This window comes from Apostichopus japonicus, chromosome 13 (genome assembly GCF_037975245.1).
Source record: "Apostichopus japonicus isolate 1M-3 chromosome 13, ASM3797524v1, whole genome shotgun sequence".
In the NCBI taxonomy this organism is placed as follows: Eukaryota; Metazoa; Echinodermata; class Holothuroidea; order Aspidochirotida; family Stichopodidae; genus Apostichopus; species Apostichopus japonicus.
This window is the reverse complement of record NC_092573.1, coordinates 23,340,034-23,355,967: the sequence shown is the minus strand read 5'-3', so window position 1 is coordinate 23,355,967 and position 15,934 is coordinate 23,340,034. Positions and strand designations below refer to the sequence as shown.

At 37.4% G+C, this 15,934-nt stretch overlaps 1 protein-coding gene across 5 annotated transcripts in view; it reads left to right on the top strand.

Moving 5' to 3' along the window:
* LOC139978435 (myocyte-specific enhancer factor 2C-like) overlaps window positions 1–15,934 on the top strand; it is a 96,948-nt gene that overhangs the window by 9,422 nt on the left and 71,592 nt on the right. The window contains exon 1 of one of the 5 annotated variants that reach the window (XM_071988654.1): window positions 162–443. The exons of the other annotated variants lie outside the window; for them this stretch is intronic. The gene's annotated coding sequence lies outside the window, so the exon portion shown is untranslated. Of the gene's footprint in view, window positions 1–161; window positions 444–15,934 lie in introns of those variants that run through there. 5 annotated transcript variants of the gene reach the window in all.

Below are 15,934 nucleotides of genomic sequence, written 5' to 3'. Positions count from 1 at the left end.
GGTATACATGTAATTTGATTTAATTTTTTGATATGTGGTGGGGGGGGGGCGGTTAAGACAAAACAATTTCAGCAGAATATTGATGTCTGTGTAAAGTCCAAACTATTGTTTTTGTTGAGCATCAAAACAAGTTGTTTTTGCCACTTGATAGATAGAGTCTGGCTCTAAGTAAAGTCAAGTTCTGTTAGACTGCCCTGTCGCTGTGATGTTCCTTCAGTCTGCACACAAGACATACAGTACTACGTAGGACACACTTGGCACATGTCCATTTCCGCAACCATACTGCCACCCTGGTCGAACTATAACTGCTGCATGGTTGGTTTCTACAAAAAAAAGGATCATACATCTACACACACACATATTAAAGTGTGGTGACACAGTTTGTTAATCATACGATAGCACAGATTGGCTGTAACCGAAGAGCTGTTAAACTTTACAACAAGGTACGTTAGGCCTGCAAAGCAGGGTTCCTCTCTGGAAGGATGCTAATGATAATTGGAAATTGAAAATTAGTGATGTAGAAGCTATGGGAAATCATATTCTGTCAGTGGCGTGCATAATTGGTGGTCGTAAGGTTTCAGGGACGGTAAAACAATGATTTGACCGTCCACCGAGAGTGCTGAGCTTCCATTTGTGTGAGGCTCCATGGGTACAGGAGTTGTACAGACCTGTTTAATGTGTACTGTATAGGTGTTTGCTGACATTTACTGTGCAAATTGTTTCTCAAATTTATTCACACAAACTTGTGTACCTTGTGTTGATAGTAGCTGTGATCAATTTGTTATGCTAGCCTCAGGCACTCAAGAGGGATACTTGATTTAAATTAAATTCTTGATCTGTTGTTGTATTTAACAAGACACAGCTCCAATTTTGTAGTAATTTGGGAAAAAAAGCGTACATTTATTCATGGATTGGCCATTGATCTAAACGTGTGGGTATATATATTTAAGGTACTGTAGCTGCTTGCCTTAGTTTGTTACTAGTCTTTCTAACCTGTCTCCCATTGTCAGGTGTTTCTCACTCACCTGACTGTTAAACTGAAATGTTCTGTGACATTTGTATTATAGTATATTATTATGTTGCCCAATATAAGGCCTCAAGTTTCATCCAGCTAGAAAGTGACCCTACTTGTTGACAATTTTAACAGTTTCAACAATTACAGCTCTGTTCCAAAGTTCTCTTTTAAATTTATGCAAATTAGGCTAGGCCTTGCCCTTGGTGCTTATACTATTAAAGTATAGTAGGCCCGGCTAAGTGACTTGAATAGTGTGTTTCTGTTCTCACAGTCATACTGTACAGTATATATAGTCTGTACTGAAATTTGGCATTGCACCACATGTGTCAGCATACTACTGAACATATTGACCCTTATTTTATTGGCTGAATTAGGTTGAAGGTGTAGGTAACAAATACGGTGTCTCAATCAATGGTAGCTGGAAGCACAGTTTAAGAGCTATGGTCAAAGCAATGAAATTCAAAATTGCTAGTCATATTCTAGATTTGAGGTAAAATAGGGGTGGGTGATTTCGTTAGAGGCTAGATTTTAAAATAATAGCTGGGGGAGTGGTGAAAAGTAGTGAATATGTGTCAGAAGTCAAAGGTCATGTTTTGTATGAATTGGGTAAAAGTTGGTGACTGTAATCCTTTGCTCAAGGGTGGCACACTTTGTAGTTTTAAGGATATCATTTAATACGTGTGTGTACCTACTATAAGAAAGTGTATAATTTGAGATTGACATGTTTTCGACCCCAGAGATGTAGACACTCCTTGGTTCTTTAATTTATAGCATATAATTAACCCGATAATTGTAATGTTTAGTCGTGAAATGTGACAAGGAATCGCCAAGCCTCTTGTCTTTCTGCATAGTACTGTACACCTTTTACTTTATCAAAGTAATTTAAGGCCAGATTGTTAAAAGATAGTGAGGAGACAGGTAATCATTCAATTATTCAGTAGTTTTGTAACATTTTTGACTGAGCCATACATGCAGGCATTACTGTAAAGATTGGTTGCAACTCTTTACACCTGCAGTAAATGCACTTGAGGGAAACATTGTGGTTAACATCTAGAGACCAGCTATATACCTTACCAGGACTCCCCTCCTAGGGGGAATATGGAAAGAAAACATGTACATGTATACACAAAAGTTCTAAACAGGAAAAATAAGGGGGGAAAAAAAACAACAGCTCTTGGTCAGTAGCGCAAAGGCCCATGGCTTTGAAGCAGCGGTTATAAGCAAATTGTCAAATGAAGCACGAGAAACAGGTCAGGCATGGCCTATTTCTCTGATGAGTTGTCTTCGCACTTTTGAGCTCTCCTCCCTGGCGATGTCGTCTCGATCATTTTCATGCCACTCAGAGAATCGTGAGCGAAAACTCTGTAGACGACTCCCTCAAAATATTGACCTTAAGACGCGGTGGCCTGCGCCGAAAAAAAAAAAATTGATTCTTCTCCGTCAGTTTTTTGTGATGGTTAGTAGCGCAAGTTGAACACAATGAAAAGTGCAATTAAAAAAGTGTTACTTTTGACAGCGTTGATGAGGCAAACTGAAATTTTAGTCCCTAATGACAAATTTCTCTGAAAGCAGTCAAGAAAACAATTAAAGGGGAACCTTGTAAGTTGGTATGAGGGGTGGGGGTGTAGGACTTCAACCAAGTTACATTTAGTTGAACAGAAAGTCCGGAAAGTTTTTACATGGAATTGGCATTATGGAATTTGCCAAATTTGTGCTCCTGTTGGAAACTGTATGAAATTCTACCACAAGTGTGTTGACACGTTAACATTGGACACTACTTGATACAATGGGTTTATAAATCTGATCACATATTAAAAGTACCAACACCATGAAAAAACACATGAAAAAGGAAAGTTGATATGCAACAATCTAATCTTGCATATCGAGAGAACTTTTTCCAGATGACTAAGTCCAAAACTCAGCCTAATTATACAAATAATGTCCAAAACAAAACAAGAAGCGTGATGCCAGATTTGCTACCAGAATTAGGCTCTCTTCTACAAGAATGGTAGATTAAAAGGGAGAGGTGATGGGCATTGACCGGGAGGAAGGGTTAATGGGAGGGGTGGGGGGGCAGAGATAAACATTACCAGTTACAAAGCCAGGTAGATTTGGGAAACGGCAATAGACCAGAAAGTTTTGGGGAATCTGATTACATTGTAAAGTGCCTACTATGATAAATTTATGTTGAAATAAATATATGCAATCTAATAGAAGGTATGTAGGTGAGTTTACTTTAAAGGATCCATTTGTCACATGGTCAAACTACAGAGGTTTCCTTTTTTGGGTTGTCTGACAAAAAGAAAGGAACTACTGTAGCGTCATGGACTAAGTCAGGAAATACAGATTTGGTGGTGATAAAAACAGTGATAAGTGGGTTTTTGTTTTGTCTATTTGACCCAAATTTCAAAGTTCAGACGGTCTAAAACATCAGATACTGGCATTCGTGATTTGGTCTTTCATCGTCTTATATTGACGAAAAAATTTGTTCCTTAGTAAAAGAATAAAGCCGCTCGGGTCATGATTGTTTAATTCAATTGTTCCTCGCTATTTCATGTATTATGGGTTATGTCGCCGTCATGCCCCTCCCCCAAGGTGGGTCGTTGATGGAGTCGTTAAAATGATTCAACGGCTTTTCTCTTGCATTTCCTCCTCTTGAGGGAGATTTCGTTCATGTAAACATCTCTTCATAGATACATTTTTCAAAGAAAGTATCACGTGATGTACAGTTATATATTATGTACCATAACAGACTTGTTGTTTTGAATATGAATTAAAAATTAGTAAAAGGAAGAACAGAAAACCAGCACTGCTGGGCCTTGATGTTTGAAAACTCAAGACTTCCAACTAGGCCAAGAAATACTAGGCATGAGTTAAACTTGCCCAACAAGTAAGGTCAATTTCTTTATTAGTGATCAGGTAGAAAGGAATGGTAATTTTTTCTCCTGATGTTAGCCATTTCTAAGAAAGTTCAAAATTGAAAGTAACATTGCAGTACAAAACGACAAGATGGCTGTCTACTCTGGTGGCTATTTTTAGCCTTTCATGGTTAGATGAGGTTAAGGGTTAATTCCAAACATAAAGTTTGTTTTTTCCTTATTTTACTCCTAAACTTGAGGATTCAAGAGAAATATAGAGATCAACCTCCTGCTAGCAATGAAATGATTTATGGCATGAAGGAATGTTTCTAATTGGGAAAGAGAGTAAAGTTTTGAAATTAATGTATTTTATGGATAACAAACACCACATTTTTGTGATAAAGTTTGACTCTGTCTACAGGTGGACTATAGATCTACAAACAGCAATAGCCAGGCTGTTTCAAAATTTTTCACTTTCACCCTGCCATTGGATACACAAAGTGTGGTGACTCTGGTATTATGAGTGTAGTGTAGTATGGTGACTCTGGTGTTTAGAAGTTTCGTCATTTTCACCCTCCAAAAGTTTTCATTGTGGTTTCTCTACTTTAAGATATATTATAACCAAGTTGTAAGCAAGTTCATCAAAACATATATTTTCAGCTTTAATTGAAACCCTAGCTCATCGTTTATGTACACAATATCTCCCAACTGCAATCCATGGGCTAAAACTTGCCAAAACAGACTTGGAAAATATGTTCTTCCCATCAGCTGCAATATCTTGTAGAGTCAGGTAGCATTTATAAATCAGAAATTTACTTCGCTCCTCTCTTACCTGTGTCCAAACTACAATTGCACTTCCTATCTACCTAAGCGACTGGAAATGTTTTAGCCCTGCGCCCTGCCCTATTTTGTTACTTCCGAGACTCTGCCCACTTTCTCATTCAAAATCTACCAGTCAGAAAGTGGAGTGATCTTGACTTTGGTGTTTTGCTATCATCCTCACATTTTCCCCAGAGAAGAAATCATGTTTGAGTGGGTGGGCCAGAGGAAATAGTAAAGTTTGCTCATTTTAACTACTCAGGATACCCATAATTAAATGACTACTTTTGTGAACCAAAAACAGAAACATTCATTGAAAGATTGCCAATTTTATTTGTCACAAAAACAAAGAAACTGGCGTAGATATTGAAAAACTAAAGTACTTAACAAATTTTCCAAATAGAAAGCAGAGGATTTGTAAGTAGTGCAAGTAGACTCACCATAACATATTGTGCCGTGAGGGTGCAGGGCATAAGGGGGGAATAAGGTGGGAAGGGAAGTAGGGAGGGCTTTGTTGACTATAAAACAACACATTAGATGATAAATCGGTCATCACTTGGATAATGTTTGTACATATCATTATAAAACAAATTAACAAGATGACTATTGTTACGCCTATAATTTGTTCATTTCTGTCAACAAGCTTCTTTCATTTTCCATTCGACGGCATGGGGGATCTTCATAAAACCATTTCCTTTTCAAACTTTTACAAAGTAGTTTATTACTATCTTAATGCCTGTTGATGCACCTTGGAAAAAAAATATAATAACTCCTGCAATCTACTAAACCTGTTAATTGGTGTCCACAAGAATACATCAAAAAAGCAACGCCGTTCCTTGAACCAATTAATGGCTTCAAAAAGGGAAGCAGAAGAAGAAGAAGTAGAAGAAGTTAAAGAAGAAAAAAAACAAGGAGAAAAGACGAAGGAAGTGTGTTAGATAAGATAAGAAATTGGATGACTTAAATATTACCCTGCAAAAGAATCTGATACTTACCTCTTTAGCCTTTACTCCCTCAAAAAGAAGAAGAAGAGGAGGAAGAAGAAAAAAACCCACTGCCTCCATTTCACTCTTCTTTGTTCTAAAATAGGTCACAAGTGTCTTTTTATTTTGGGCACTTTAAGGCTAATTTAGGAACAAAATAAAGAAACAAACAGAGAGAGAGAGAGGAAAAAAAAATAATCAATGACGATACCAGACAAAAAACAGTTAAGGTGAAGAAGCGTTGGTTATTAATAGATCTTAGGAGAGCATGCAGCAAACAAAACGAGATCTCATGTGCTTATTTGAGTGTAAAATCATCTTTTGTAAATTAACGGAAAATTGAGAGAATTTGCTTACAGTTTATAAGTTACAGTAGAAGTTTGCCGTCGCAAGTTTGAAGTCACGGTATATGTTCTATGTATACACCGAAGATGGGAGTTTGGAATTAACCTACCTTGAATCAAACCATATTTCATATTTTGATGATTTTTCATTTTGATGATTTTTTATTTATTTTTTGCTGTAAATATCAATGTGTTGCTTATAAATAGCACCGAGCAGTGATACTGCGACAGTGTGTGGTCTCCTCACCTGCGTTTGTATATTGTCTGGTGCAGAAAGGGATTCTTCTGTTTATCCCTCCTCCTCCCATCTTGTATTTCATCTTTCATATGTACCTGCACCGTCTCTAAGGTTCCTCGCTCATTTCTCTTCCCTTCCTCACCTTGAGGATGTTTTATCCCCTTATAATCCTCTCAAACAGGACATGGTAAAACCAGGGAGTTGTTCCATAACAACTTATCTGCAACGTAAGCTGCAGTACAGGGGGTGGTGCTTAATAGCCGCCGTACCCCGACGTTGCCTGTTTACTGAAACATCTGCCATTTATTGTTACATGGGGATAAAGACAATGGATCAGCTTGATTTACTTTCCTGAAAGAGTGCAAGTTCCTGATCACCCCCCCCCCTTTTTTTTTTCTTTATCAAATGTGAACTGAGGCCATTGAATTGTAATATTTATTGTAAACATTTATGTATAGTTTTGTTTCATTTTTGGAAAGTACAACATGATTCTATCAATAGATTACCCTAGCCAAGTAATACATAAAACTGTACATGGTTAAATCTGAGATACATGGCAGGCACATCCATGATGCTAAGAAATATCACACCAACTTCTTGATCACAGGACTGTCCATTATTGCTTGGATAGCTCTGCACAAAGAAATGGAAAACTGAAATATTAGACAGTACTTGTAAGCCGAGTAGGGTTTCATTTCTGGCTCCATCTTGTGTGTCAGATCTCTATATATGTTAAGGTTACATACAGTGAGGTTGTTGTCCATGCTAAACCAAAAGGAAATAAATTGTTCATCGTTGTAGAAGAAATTTTAAACTAAATCCACCTTCTCATCTTTTGAAAGGATGGGGTCATTGGAAAGTTCTGCCACAAGGTGGTAAACTGTATAGTTGTTGCTTACCATGGAAGCATTACCCAGTGCTAGTAATACCTTCAGTAAAACTTCTATTGTATAGTATATAGATGATCTCAGAGTAATAGTTGCACATGTATGACACCTTTTCAAGCTCACATTTTAGAATTAAACTTTCTGTTTATACTGTATGTTCCTACCCGTGTACAAACTGGGAAAGTGTAATTTGTGATATCAGGGACACAATTTCATTTATTTGGTTAGATATTACGGGTTCCCATCACAGGGAGTAACTTTATCTGGAATCGCATTGCAAATGGCTATGCAAAATTGGCAACTTGCTAAATTACAAGGGCCAATCTGCATAGCAGGTTCTGATTACAAGAACCTTGATACTTTATAATGCACAAATTTGAACACTAAATTATTCCTGTGGACTTCATGTTGAATATACATTAAAGGAAATAGTCGACATTTCCCTAGTCATGCTATTTGGTCTTACTCTTGAACTAAACCAGATATCTCCAACTTCGATAAACATGTGATGATTGGTGTCAATTTGTCAATTCCAACGCAACATTGACCTTTGTACTATTGATGCCACCTGTAGTTGAAATCAATAATTTGACTATGTTGACACTTTCCACTGAGGTACTTCCTTCTTTATCTTCGTGCACGCATGTCAATGAAAGTTTGCTAGCCTCGCATCTTTAATGACTCACTTTATTGTTCGCTTGTTGAACTGTATCGTTGGTCAAGCAAGAGTGGCAAATATTTCATTATGTCATCTGGGTCTCCCAACAGCCCCCCCTCACCCCCCCCCCCCCCCGATGATTCCTGTAGCACTGTTCTTTATTGACAAACTTGCTTACAGTATAAACTCTCTTAGTTTGTATGTACTTGTAATGATGTAGTGTATGAAATCCTTGTTCTGTTAAATTTACACACAGTGACTTGGTTAATAACATGTTTATAAATGGAATGTAATTCTCATATCTCTTTGCTATCTACGGTCGTGCAATAATGTACCTGATCTTCAACTAGGACTAATGCATTCATTCATTTGTGTTCTGTTCCATAAGCATGTGGCTTTACTTTGCTTCTCACTTACCTGTCTCCTCGCAACACCTCCACACTCGTTGTATGTTCTGAAATCCATGGAACCTACAGATTGTATTGTATTGTATTTTAGATCCTCCAGCAAGCAGGAACTCGCGAAGAAGCCATCATTGGCTTATATCACAGCTGCAAGCTGACAGAAGTCAGTCTCTTAGATTCATATTTAACGTCCATGATTATGAATCGTCAATTGTCAACAACTCTGTAACTGGACAACATACATTAATCTTGGAGTGACTCGAACTCGGGACCTTATGATTGAAAGGCACCAGCGTTAACCACTGAGCTAACACTCCTATGATACATGTGTGTACATGTTTTGGAGACTTCTGTACATGAATGTTAAAAATGGCAAAAGCTGTAGAAGGTACTTAGCTATAGATTAAACTAGATAATTATCCTTTATATACTGTATACAGTACCTCAGTTATTTCCAGGCACACTCAGTAGACATAAGTGAACTGTTTTAGTTGAAATTGAAACTGATCAAGCTGAGATTACCAAATTAAGAAGTTGTTTTTCAAGTATCCAACTGGGGAATTTGTTAATGGCTATACACACCTGGATAAGTTTCACTGCTTTTAAAATGACATTTTCATTTGCTCAGTCTCCCCATTATCACAATACTCTCTCTCATTGGTCTACGATGCAGAGAGCTGTTTCATGCAATGCGTACAGTATATTATTCGAGTAGAAACTTGTTCCTTTCCATTTATATATATTTATTCTTTCAACACAGGACTTCCCATTACACTCTGTTAATTTATACAGAACATTCAGTTTTGCTGATCGTAAAAGTCCTATAGACGTAACCCCCATTATAGCCATCATTAAAAAATTTGAATCATCTCTCCATTTTTCATGAAAGCCTCAAGGACGAGTTTAAAAATGAAACTTTTTATGTGAAAATTTAACAATTGGGTAAGGTCCCACGCATAGTTTTCAGGACAAGCAGAACTTCAATGTGACGAGCCACTGAGTGACTATATACATGTGCAACCGAAAGCAGCTATTGAAATAGCAACGAATTGTCCCCAAGGTAGTAATACTTTGATGAAATCTGAACATTTTATTAGAAAACGAGACAACCAATTGGGCATACGATGATAGTGTAAAGTGATTTCTTTGGGGAACTAGACCTGTGATCCAGGGTACTCGGTTAATTTTAAATGCGCCTTCGTGACTGCTTTCTCATGTCGAGAAGAGCAAATTGTCGTTCTACATTTCCATTTTTGTTCAGACATTGAGAAACTGAAAATGAAATTTCCCCAGTGTCATGTTTCTTAATAACGAAGAAAAAAAACGAAAACGAAAAAAAAAAAAAAAACATTAGCTTGAGCCGTTTTTGCAGAATTCCATAAATTGGTCTAGTTATGAGAATCTGTCGGAAAATTTGTAGGACCCCTGTATCGTTATACCCACTTCATGGTATGCTTGGTCATCTGGTACAAATTTCATGTAAATTGGCATCAGTGTATCATTAATGTTCACATTAATGAGCCCACAATCTTGATCTCGTTTTGGGGGAGGGTCTTGTAGTGTGGTGGCTTGGGGTATCATGCGACCAGAGATCTCTGGTAACTGGAATGTCGTTTCTTCTTCCTCATAAATTGGCAAAAGAAGTGGTTTGTGAACATCCGAAAAGAAGCCCTCACAGTGGACTGTAAACAATCATCATGACCATTTTGTGATTGCATAATGTCCTCGCATTTGTCGTTGATCCACCTTGCATTCTCACATGTGAACACGTCCGGGGTCGGCTCTGTTACCTCTCCGAGGAGAGAAAGGATCCTGATTCTCCTTGCGTTCTCAAATGTGAACAAGATGTAAAGAGTGATTTCACATACATACCTCCAGTTACCTATCAGATATCTTATCAAAGCGTTAATGAATTATGCTCCCACTCATATAGCATTCTGTACAGTAGTTGGCACTGGTTTTCAATGGCTGGCCTATTGCTCTGCAATTTGTGTATGGGGGGAGGAGGTCTTTGTAGGTACAGTACATATGTGCCACTGCTAGTCTAACCATCAGCAGCAGCAAAACTTTGTTATAAACTCAAGCAGTTTGATGTCATGATGCTATCATCAGTACAAGTTTATTCATCAGGGTAAACTACATGAAGGAAAGAAAGTGTGGCCAAGGAAAAAGCACGAGCTTGTAGACAGGAAGCGTTAATTGATTCCCAGGCAGCCTCGCTGGTAAAGTTTAAGAATGCTGTCAGCGAAAACCGATTGGCTATGAAACTAGAAATTAATTCACTATGACAGAAGAATAGGTAGCCATTTCCACGTTAACCCCATCTCTCTCCAAAGAACGGTGGTCTTTCATATTGATCAGTTACACATTTTTTTTGGTCTGTGTAAACGGTACAATTGGAAGAGAGTCACAGAGGAAATAGCTTCATTGAACTGCTTTGTCCATGTTGAAGTTGATTATTAACGTCATAAATTGATTAACTTTCCATCACAATATCGTGAAGAGGGATCAAAGATATGTTAGAACTTTGCCGCTCTTAGAAAGAAGTATTTTGAAAGGTTTTTTTTTACTTCTGAAAAGTATTAAATTGCATAACATACTTTGTACTTATGTGGAGAATTTGTTTCAAAAAGTGCAAATTCCCAACCCCCCCCCCTTCAAATTTCCCAGTTTTTAACGTTACTGTTACTTTTGCCAAACAATATCAATGGCTGTAGATGTCATACTGTAATAAACATAGTTGACATTTTTGCAAATCTATTCTTCGAAAAATCTTTGACATTTCGTTCCGCCGTTTTGGCTTTATGCTTTTACTATACATGTATATATGTAACTAAACTTTGACTTTTGTGATGTAAAAGTTAGAGGTTTGAGTTATGGTACATGGACTCTCTCAATTCTGTCTGAAACACGTAACTTTGACTAATTGATGCGAACAAATTTGATTAAACTGCAGACTATTGTTCACAAATCAGATCATCTTAAGAGGCATCAGTAAAATTATTGACACTGGTTTAATAAAATATTCATCAGCATATCCAATTGACCTCTCAACAAGAAAATGTTTCTAGTAGACAAGGAAATGAAAGAAGTCTGCTAATCTGAAATTGTGTGGGTTTTCTTTAAATATACTTCGCTCCTCGCATCCCATTTGTTGCATTTTTAAACGGTTATGATGTGTATTCTGCTTAAGAAGGTTTAAGTTTCTCTTTTAATAAGTATCTGAATAATAATTGACATGAAATTTGATCAAATTAATCTATTCATGTGATCCGTGGATACACGGTATGTAAAGGTAATTACGGCCTTTGCCTGGCACCCCAGCAAAGAAATGGCTATAAAATATATAGTGATTTCAACACATTAAGTCACTCATGAACTCAGTCGGCTTGAGTACAGGGCTTGTAATCCTGGGTGGGGTCACTGGTTTGAATCCTCAAACATTTCTAGCCAAGATTTTCTTTGCTGCTCAGATAGTGCTCATGTGTTGTAATAAACCTACAAGGAGGGGGGGGGGGGGAAAGAAAAGAAAAGAAAAGTGTTTGAGAAAACATTGTGCAATGGTCAAAGTCTATAGAATTCTTGACCAGTTTTATTGCAGTCTATTACACACAAACTCTGCAGACAGTCAAGCTGGTTTAAAAGGGACAGCCCCACCTACTGTTTACCATATAGAAAGAGGTAACATTATACTGTGCATTGATGTCTTGATGACTGGAACACTGCAAGTTACAACAAATATGTCATAATAAGTGGAAGGAGATGATACTGTGCTGTACCTTCTCTGTGATGCAGTATGTAAACAAGACCTTGTTGTTTATATTTTTAGCTTATATATCAATATTATGGGATTACGGGCTCCTACCTCTCCACCCCTCCTCCTCCCTCCCTATTGTTGGGGACTGCTGCATATATACATACATACCTGCCAAAGTGATCACAGAACCCTACTGTTTATTCCAAATTCATTGAGCTGTGAAATACTTCTATAAATATGCTGTTCCAGATAAGTTTTCACTGCAGCCTCCACCTCCCCACCTCCCCCCCCCTTCCACCTCCTTGTTTTGTTCATTTCTCAAATTTTCATCCTTTTTTTCAAGTGTTAACCATAGGCATGTCAAGTTTCTTTGCAGGTGGTCGGGTCAATGATGACAGCTTAGACCAGGAAATAACTGCCCGAAATAAATATGATCCAAGGCATGTTTCATAATGTATTGTTGATTCACCCACTCAATAGCGTGTTGAATCTTTTGTTGAAGTCAACAAAGGTACAGGGGCGGCCATCCAGCTGGGATGTCGACCACAGTCCGGGGCATAGCTAACCCTCGTTTTGGTGGTCACTCTCATAACTTACATAAGCCTCCGAGATTCTCTGAGAAAGAAACGTAAATAATGTTTTAATAAGGCCTTGTGGTGGTCAGTCTAGAGGCGACAACGGGGACAAAAGGAAATGAGAAACAGAGGAAACACCAACAGAGTAAAAGAATAAAAAAAATAAGAATTAAAATTGACATTTTTTGTTAGTACACTTTGAAATGTCTAATGACCACTTAAATTTGAGCCTCACGTTTTGAGATCTTCTGGCAATTTTAATAAAGTTTCGAAGTTGGACAAGTTCCGTATTGTATCATAGCATTTATATAAGTGAAGTTTTCACATTAAAAAAAAAAAAAAATTCCTTGCTGCAAAATGGTTTGGTTAGTAGATTGTTGAACTTATCTATCATTGTACCAGGAATTATGATTTTGTGAACTTAAAAAAAAATATTAACAGTTGAAGCTGAAAGTCAGTATGTAATTATCCATGCATAGCCATCATTTACCCTTACATATGAATGCCTGTTAAGTCGAGTCCCAAGCTACCAGTAACTCTTGCAGTTTATAAGCAATTTGGTGGCACCAAGTTTGACTGTTAAAGGCCTTAAATTCCACGGAAGCGTGTTCTGATGTTATTATTTTGATCTCCAAAATTGCACCCCAGAAGAATGAATTTCAGAAGTTTGACAATGATTCAAACCACATTGCAATATATGTGTGGGCTGCCAAAAATTTCTGCAAAGGCTTAAAAATGGTTGATAAATTACTAATATTTAGGAGCAGTCAAATGCTTAAAAACCACACAGGCTTATCAGAGGGGGGGGGGGGAGGAGTAGGGAGTCCTGTAAAACGTGTGAGCATTATGCCTTTAGGATGAAAGCTTAAAATTAAACACAGGGCGCATGGTCTGAATTCCTCCCCCGATCCTAACCTATCATGGGGTTCATATCTTGGTGTCTGATCCATGTCTACACTCCAAATCGGACCCAGAGCGCTGGGGTTCAACGAGTACTGTACCACGTTCGCCGTCTAATGGTAACAGGACCTTGCATGGCATGGTCAGTAAATGCAGTATGTTTTCCAAATTTCATGCTAAACATTGTCAACTGTGTAAGCTGTAAGAGTTAATTGAAGCAATATAAGGCCATTAGCATGTTGTAGTTGCTAGTAGCACAACTACATTGTATTTCCTTGTCTGACAGTGCGTCATACAACTCAAATTTGTGTTTATTTATTTATACTTTTGTGCCCCGTTTCGTTTTCCTTCATCTCTCTCTCTCTCTCCGTGTCCTTTTAATGAAGATCAATGCAAGTCACCTACCAAAAGAGTGAGTCTGCTTGTACTTGTGTGTATCCAATGCGACTGATTAAAGTCAATTTGATTGAAACCAATGAGTCGTGACTTTCCCCGTGGCTGATATTCCAAGTCGTCAATTGATTAATTGATCACTCCTCTGTTAGGAGTGTTTTTTATCCTCTTCTTGTTTTGTACAACAATACACGCTCGCCGATATATTCTGCCACTGGAGCGTTTAAGCCGGGGCTTGAAAAGAAAAGAAAAGAAAAAAAAAAAGAGGAAAATTAGAGAGCATTGCTGGAGATGCATCGACAAACCGTACATTTTCATTGGTATCAGGTTATCTGTAACTGGTCTGATTTAATCCAGGAGGATAAGGAGGTCAAATTAATTCAATTGTGTGAATCTGGTGTAGTATATGGTGTACCATTTTGATGAGCTCTCAGTTTAGAAGAATAAAGTTCTGGATTTTTACTGGCAAAAGCCTAATCAAGCTTTTGTATGACCTTTGTATTCACCAGAGTGCTATTATCTCATTTTGGAAAAGGTACTTCCATATTTTATACACGACTGACAAAAAAGATTTCAAATGACCAGTCAGAACACAGTGAAATGTATTCTCACAACTTTGTGTTAAATTAGAGAAAAATGGTGATGATTATTTTGGCTAATTATGCAGTTGACAACACCGTCAGTTATGTCAATTAAAGGAGTTTTGGCACTTCCAAAGAAAGAAAGAAAAAGAAAAAAAATTTCCAGAACATTTAATCTTGAATTGGAAATCATCAGTTCGGCAACATTCCACCCGAGAAAACTCTTTTCAGAATTTTAAGGACAATTCCTATGATTGTATTGACTAAAAAAACTTAAATACTTAAATTTAACTTGATAATTTGGAATAAAATAATGAATAATTAACTGTTTTCATTTTGAGTGGTACTCTTCCCAGATTCAGTATTAAACTAATCACTATAAATCAGTGCACTGTCTACTTTAGTATCTCTTCTGTTCTTGACCCAAATGTGCACAATTAGCTAATACCCCGGTGATATTAGTCTTAATTAGCATATTATATTTCTCCATCTTTAGGTAATAGTGTCAAGTCCTTCATATTTTACTGACTGAAAGTGATGACCTCTTCCTGCTGAATCTGAACTTGCACTAAAAGACCCAGTTTCATTCCTCACATCATCAATTACTCCCCCCCCCCTAGTAGGTGCAAATGATTTCTCAACCTTCTCCTACCGAGCACAGATATTTATACATTCCTGATCTAGTATCGAAAAATTTACAGTGACGTGATCAGTGCATTGAAAGGCTGCTATGCTTTATATATATATATATATGACGTTTGAAAGAACAATATTTATGATTGTTTATGTAATGGTCTCCCTAGTTTCACGATGTCTACCAAGTAGGAAGATCCATCCATCTTCGTCTGGGTGAAGAAAAAAAACATTAATGTCACAAGACATCCATGCTTTATTACCCAACCCAATGCCCTTGAGTTTGGAAAATGGGGGAAAAATTTCCAGATTGGGAAAAAGAAGGCAAAACAAAGAAAAGAGTTCTCCTAATTTTGGGTTTTGCTATGGAATGGGTAGTGTAAGAAGATTGACATGCCAATCACATCCTTGTCAACACGAGAGAGAGACGTGTAACTTTTTAGAGTAAAGTAAAACAAATCGGAGGAAAAACCCACAAAGTTTAAGAGACTGCTCTGATATCCTCATCGCTGGCACGATGATTGTTTGAAGTTGTCAGTGATAACCCCTCTTTAGCACATCAGTTCCTAGTTCTCTAAACAGTTCAATTTACAAACTGAAATTATCAAAAGTTATCTCGGAAGAAAGTATTTTGAAGACTTACAACTTCCATCTTTGGAGGGCATGGGTTACACCAATTTTACACTGGGATTTCTGTTTGAATTCTTTGAGATACCTGTTTATGCGAGGTTGGTGGGGTCGATTTCAGCTCCTTTGAAGGAGAGTGGATCCTGCATTTTATAAACACCCAAGTTTTGTGGGTTACCAGCACAATTTTAGTACTTGATTTGGAAGCAGAACGTCAATTTTACTTGTGAGAATTTAAAAGCAGTTATTTCAATTCGTTAGC